Source organism: Adiantum capillus-veneris, chromosome 8 (genome assembly GCF_014529385.1).
Source record: "Adiantum capillus-veneris isolate H3 chromosome 8, ASM1452938v2, whole genome shotgun sequence".
In the NCBI taxonomy this organism is placed as follows: domain Eukaryota; kingdom Viridiplantae; phylum Streptophyta; class Polypodiopsida; order Polypodiales; family Pteridaceae; genus Adiantum; species Adiantum capillus-veneris.
Genome location: NC_140938.1, coordinates 87,527,768 through 87,534,842, shown reverse-complemented (window position 1 = coordinate 87,534,842; position 7,075 = coordinate 87,527,768). Strand labels below are relative to the sequence as shown.

Genomic DNA, 7,075 nt, shown 5'->3' with positions numbered 1-7,075 from the left:
CGAGCGGGGGTGGGGGTTAAACCGTATGGTCGTGTAAATGTGCTTTCCAAAGGGAGGAAGCATTGGGTGAACCCTGCCTTGCAGCATTCCATATTGATCCCCTCTTGTCCGGGTGGAGCTAGAGTGATAAGGGCATAGCTCATGTCCAACATTAAGCCCTCTGAAAAATAAGGGCACATTTGCACGGGGGCGGGGGGACTGAGCGTCGACAAATTTGGCGTATACTTTTAAGCAGTGGGCAGAGTTTCCGCGGGGGTAGAAGATGGAGTTTCCCAAGTCTGCCAGGATTGAGAGCAACGTTTGCTTACGAGCGGGGGTGGGGGTTAAACCGTATGGTCGTGTAAATGTGCTTTCCAAAGGGAGGAAGCATTGGGTGAACCCTGCCTTGCAGCATTCCATATTGATCCCCTCTTGTCCGGGTGGAGCTAGAGTGATAAGGGCATAGCTCATGTCCAACATTAAGCCCTTTGAAAAATAAGGGCACATTCGCACGGGGGCGGGGGGACTGAGCGTCGACAAATTTGGCGTATACTTTTAAGCAGTGGGCAGAGTTTCCGCGGGGGTAGAAGATGGAGTTTCCCAAGTCTGCCAGGATTGAGAGCAACGTTTGCTTACGAGCGGGGGTGGGGTTAAACCGTATGGTCGTGTAAATGTGCTTTCCAAAGGGAGGAAGCATTGGGTGAACCCTGCCTTGCAGCATTCCATATTGATCCCCTCTTGTCCGGGTGGAGCTAGAGTGATAAGGGCATAGCTCATGTCCAACATTAAGCCCTTTGAAAAATAAGGGCACATTCGCACGGGGGCGGGGGGACTGAGCGTCGACAAATTTGGCGTATACTTTTAAGCAGTGGGCAGAGTTTCCGCGGGGGTAGAAGATGGAGTTTCCCAAGTCTGCCAGGATTGAGAGCAACGTTTGCTTACGAGCGGGGGTGGGGGTTAAACCGTATGGTCGTGTAAATGTGCTTTCCAAAGGGAGGAAGCATTGGGTGAACCCTGCCTTGCAGCATTCCATATTGATCCCCTCTTGTCCGGGTGGAGCTATAGTGATAAGGGCATAGCTCATGTCCAACATTAAGCCCTTTGAAAAATAAGGGCACATTCGCACGGGGGCGGGGGGACTGAGCGTCGACAAATTTGGCGTATACTTTTAAGCAGTGGGCAGAGTTTCCGCGGGGGTAGAAGATGGAGTTTCCCAAGTCTGCCAGGATTGAGAGCAACGTTTGCTTACGAGCGGGGGTGGGGGTTAAACCGTATGGTCGTGTAAATGTGCTTTCCAAAGGGAGGAAGCGGGAGTTGCAAGGTGAAGGGGAAGTAGGGTAAACGGAGGCCACCACCCTCGACAAGAGGGTCGCCATCAGGGGTGACGTCCTGCCTACTGGCTCTGCACTCAGTGTCCCGAGTTTTTGATTTGTCATCGGATCGCACCTCTATGTGCCCATTCCTTTTACCCTATACGAAAGATGGGCGTTCCGACCTGCCGGATTGGAACGAGCGACATCAGGATTCTACGTGCCGGGCAAAAAGGAGCGTTCCGACCTGCCGGATTCGAACCAGCGACCTAAGGATCCAAGCTGTTTCGCCAACTACAGTCCTCCGCTCTACCAACTGAGCTAAGGTCGGAGGTCAACTCTTCGCATGTCAGGAGTGGGATTTGAACCCACGCCCTTTCGGACCAGTACCTGAAACTGGCGCCTTAGACCGCTCGGCCATCCTGACTTGATGCAAGAGCGTAGTCGCAGCAATTTCTCGACTCTTTGGGGCGTACGGTGTTTTAAGGCCATTTGTGCACCGGCGGTTCTTTTCCTCTTCAATTAACGACTTGTTGCAACAGCATGCTGCGACGCAATCGATTCTACCACCTTGCCAGCCGCAGCCCAGCAGCACATACCCGTTCTCCTCGATGGAAGTTAAGAGCAAGGGATTGATATTTTTAAAACAGATATAGGTATCCTTTTTTGTTTTCCTTTAAAATTAAGAGATACAAGGCAAGGGACTCCAAAAAGTGATTGCAGTGTAGCTCAATGGTTTCTAATGCCTCATAGAGCAAGGATATGTGGTTACAGCATCACTGTGGATTGCCATTAAGGTCTGCTGCCAAAAATGCGGTGACGTGAACCCGCACGGGTTCAAGCAGGAGTTTACAAAGGCTTTATTGTGATTTGGTATTGGATAACGAATGTTAAACTACTAGAGTAACACTGGTGGTATTGGAGACAACGAATAAGACGTAGTCATATAAAAAGATTGACGACCCTAGAAACAGGGTTTGTGTTACTAGTAAGGAGCTTAATTTTTTCTCATCCACAAAGTTGCTTTCCACGTGTTTTGGAAGCTTGCTTGATTACCAAGGATAAGAAGAAGAAGGTAGTGGTTTTTGGTAAAATCGAGCTTCAAGAACTTGGTCAATAGAAAACATGCTTTCGAGTCTCAAAACAAAGGTGGCTTTCGAGATTTTAGAGTCTTGGTCGGTAACATGGCTACTTCTTTAGCTTACATACAAGGGCTTGGATTGGTAAAGATAAAGTGAGGATAGGGGGGTAGGAGTTCGAAGGTTATGAAGGTGGGTTTAAGCTTGGGTTCAAGATGAAATGAGTAGCTTTCTAGAGTTCAAGGACCACTGTTGTTGAAAGCAAGAAGGAAATAAAGGGGCTCTCTTTGTGGAGGAGTCTGGTTAATACCCAAAATCTTCCCCCGCGTCCCATCCCTCAACTGGGGGGCTCTCTTTGTGGAGGAGTCTGGTTAATACCCAAAATCTTCCCCCCGCGTCCCATCCCTCAAGTGGGCTCACATAGGGCTATAGATACATTAAATTTAGGGATTGATACAGAGGAGGGGAAGTAGACCCCTCCAAGAGTTCATTGACATGGTCGATAGGCCTTCGATTTCATATGGGTCTGAGACGACAGAAATTTGGAGTAATTGGTGCATTAGCTCGATAACCAAGCAAGATTGGCGGTATTACTCAAGAACCTCCGAACCAAGGAACTAGGCGATTATCCATCAAGGGTCATGGCATTATTCTTGAAGGTAATTTACTGCTTCTAGCACAATACCAAATGAACAAACTTGACATGTAGAGGGGGGGGGGGGGGGGGGGGGGGCAGGATGGAGCGACGTCAAATCCACTAAGAGGGGCACAAACAGACACAAGGACATGGGGTTCCAAACTTCTAGCAAGTAGGCTTGCAAAAGGGAGTATAAAGATTTATATTTCGGGAAGGAACCTTGTAGGGAGAAGAGCAAAAGAAGTACCTTGATAAGCTGGAAAGGAACGTGGGAACGAAAGGGGGGTTGTCTAAGAATGTACCAAAAGTAGACTTCCTCCTATGGACTAGGCTACGAAGTCCCTTTGGGAAAACAACACGCATGAGAATCAGGGTAAAACCCTTTACTTAAGGAAGGACAACGAAAAGAAAGTTGATCACCCTCGTCCTATGAAGCAGCAAACTGAGGTGCTTAAGATTTCAAACGGGAGCTATCGTGGCGCTATTCCAACCTTTGATAAGATTTCTTGAAATGATCCTAGACTCCAAACACTCTAGCTTCTCTCCTTATAAGTTTGCTGGATCTTCATTTATCTTGCCTACTAGTTTCCTCTCCTCGGCCCACTAGATCTTCTACCTTATCTTTAGTCTTAGATTTCTAGTTATTTTGTTAGTAGCTCCAAGCGTTGGGTTTCTTGTCCTTGATAAATGTTCACTAAGATAATTTAAAGTAAACTAAGCTTGTAAGTAAGCGGTATGAAAACCAGTGGGTTTGAAACGTTAGTAAGTCAGTGGTCTAATACACAGAAGTAATCAGCATGAAATCAATAAAACTATACTTAAATACAAATTAAATTGTGCTTAGCAATCGATGTTAGATTGTCAAAGGTCAACGGCTCAAAAGGGTAAGTGTTACGCTCATGAACATAGCCTTGGTGGGCGTTGCTGTTGAGCTAAATGCCAACGAGAAGGAAAGCACTTGTTTAGGTATTTAGTCTGAGAAGAATATTTGGTGGTTAGCAGCTTTTCATCTCCCACACGAGACACATGAGTCCCTCAAATGGTATTAAAATCACACCCCAATCGTTGATGTCATTCGGCAACAACAAGAAAGACAACGATTGTTGCAGGTTTCGGGTCTGTATACGTTCCAAGTGGAGTGGCGTTTGGCAGGAGACTTTAAAACTCTCAAGTGTATGTTAGGGTATAAGCAAGGTGCAATGACCCTCTTTCCATGCATTTATTGCTGCCACAGTAAAGTCTCATTAGGGACACTACCATTGACCTAACACTCTTTCAGCATACCTATAGGGATATGGATCATTTATTGAGTTTAAACAATCCCAATTTTGCAAGATACTTACCACTAATTTATCCTGACGCACTTCAAATTGACCCTACCTCGTTGGAGTGCTTAAACGATACCGAGTTGAATATCATTACTAAAACAGTACTTTTGAATATAGAGATATCACTTCTTTCTCCATTAACTGGTTTGTCACAAAATTCTCCTGGAAAAGGGACAATCTGCACCTGAGTTTGATCGAATACGTCAAAAGGAAGAGTAATCATCCACATAAGATAGCTATAAAAACTTGTCTCGGCATGGTATATTTGATTATGTACTCATCCTCGGACTCATTCTTAGCCTTTCAAGCAATCTGTCACCTTATAAGGAAATATAGGGTGAATAGTTTTACCATGAAATAACTACAAAGCACGGTTAGAAATTTTCTCGCTAAAAACTCTTGGCCCTTATGCTTGGCTGACAAGGAAACTATTATGGAACTTCTCACACTCATACACTGATACATTAGGTGTAGGGGAGGTCTCACCACTTGGTGATGACCCCCCTCACCAAGTGGAAGATCTTCCCCTGGGTAAGGGTGGGTCTCTCTCTCTCTCTCTCTCTCTCTCTCTCTCTCTCTCTCTCTCTCTCTCTCTCTCTCTCTCTCTCTCTCTCTCTCTCTCTCTCTCTCTATACTTACTATAAAAGGATTTGTTGTACCACATCCTACCTCTGGCTTGGACTAACACTAGCTCAACCACTGAACTGATTAATTATGTGAGTGGATAGCCGTATCTCATCTTCTCTCTCTGTTTATCTTTCTTTACTTTCCTTTTCTTTGACTGTTATATAACTGTGCTCTTAAAACTATCGGATAATGACCCCATGGCCCGACTGGGCTTCCCTCTCCCTCTTTGAAAGCTTGGGAATAATTACAGTATCCTCATGGTGATTTGGGTCGTGTAGGTGATTGTTTATTATCATATGGTAACTTTTTACCGTGCGAACAGGGTTTGGCCACAAGATGGTTGGAAAAATAATGATTTTTTTTTTTTTGGCACCTGCTTTATTTGGGTCGTGTACTATTTGAGGGAAGGGTCATAAAGCTCACTTGATGGCACAGCACGGCGTGACAGGGAATCGTGCCTCTCTGCGGATATTGCGAATGCCGCTTGCTGATTTTGGGTGCATGCGACTAACATCGCCCCTGCGCGGTGGGTGGGCATTTGAATGCACGGCCAGGCTCCATGTGCTCATGAGGGGGCTCCACGGCCGAGAGCGGGAGTCTGCAAAGCCTGTCAATACCTTATAAAGGTGAGCATAATGCTCACTTAGCTTCCATTAAGCATATGGTATTCTATCCTTTCATGTTTTCGCATACACTGAGTGGGTAAGGGTGTGAGAAATTTCACCTTGTCTTTTGCAATCTTGTTGCACACACTATACTGTGGGTGAGAGGATTCATCCCTGCAGTCTTTTGGTGATGGCTCCCAACAAAAAATCATTGGCCTAATCGACAAAGGTACCTGTGTGTTTTTTTACTAAAAGGCATTTTTGGGTATGGTATGCTTTGACATTATGGAATAGAATAAAAGTTGTTTTTGGTTTTTCACTGCTGTTGGTTACACCTGATTCAGTTTTGAACTATGCGAATTAATTTATATGCACATGCTATTTCTAAATGGGGAACTTAGAAACTTTTGGCATTATCAGGTAAGGACTAGTCTAATCAGTAGTTTCGGATTGATACACTGATCCTTATATCCAATGTGTAGTATTATATGAGGCAAAGAGTGGTCACGGGCTGTTGGACTGCTCTTATATCTGAGAAAAGGGAGTTGGGCTTGACTTACCTTGACTCTAGGTGATATTGAGATGTCAAATCAATGGTTGGGCTAAGGTGGATTGTTCCACTATATGATAATCCTTGCCGATCGGTTGATGTATGAGAGGAAGGGATATCCTATGCTGGACTAAACTGGGTACTTTTTGACCGACTGATTTGCTATACATTCACTGCTGACAGACTCTTTAGGAATGATATACCTTGACTCTTGGCACTATATGGAAATCTCGGGCTGCTAGACTGCTCTTCTCCCTCAATATGAGGGGTTGGGCTTGATATACCTTAACTCTTAGTAGTATATGGTAAAGGTGTGTGTAATCGGGGGTTGGACTGAGATTATATGTTTGACTGGGTGAGGATCCTTGCCGATGAGTAAGCTATCGGATGTTAGGCTTGACTGGTTTTTTTATGCCGATGGGTTTTTTTGCCGACTGGTTTTACCCGACTTTTTGGATTTGATATACATTGACTCTTAGCAGTATCTGGTTATGTTGTGTATAATCAGGGGTTGAACTAAGATGAACTGTTTGATTTTGTAAGGATCCTTGCAGTTGAGTGATACATGTATGGGTAAGCTATCTTATGCTGGGCCTAACGGGTTTTTTTTGCCAACTGGTTTTTTTCCTTGTCAATATCTGGTAGTGGTATAGTGATAGGATGACCGGCTTCTTCCGACTGGATCTTGTTAGATTATGGTCTCGGATTATGTTCTTCTCTCTGCTGATCATGATCTCAAATTATGGTCTCAGATCATTTTCTTCTTTCTGCTGATTATGGTCTCGGATCATGTTAGATCCTGTGAGGACCCTTGCCGATGACTGATATATGCAAGGGTTAGCTAGCCTTGCTGATCTAGGTTATCATATTATGTTCGAATTTATGAAGATCCATGTCAATGATGGATACATGTAAAGGTAAGTTATCCCTTGCTGGTCTTGACTGGTTTTTGTGCCGACG

General features: G+C 44.8%; 2 non-coding genes across 2 annotated transcripts; both read right to left on the bottom strand.

The window, feature by feature from the left end:
* Window positions 1-1,530: 1,530 nt before the first annotated feature.
* TRNAY-GUA (transfer RNA tyrosine (anticodon GUA)) lies at window positions 1,531-1,620 on the bottom strand. The gene is given in 2 exon segments: window positions 1,531-1,566; window positions 1,584-1,620. It is a non-coding gene; the product is annotated as a tRNA-Tyr (tRNA).
* A 16-nt stretch (window positions 1,621-1,636) lies between these two features.
* TRNAL-CAG (transfer RNA leucine (anticodon CAG)) lies at window positions 1,637-1,716 on the bottom strand. The gene has a single exon. It is a non-coding gene; the product is annotated as a tRNA-Leu (tRNA).
* Between the last annotated feature and the right edge of the window lie 5,359 nt (window positions 1,717-7,075).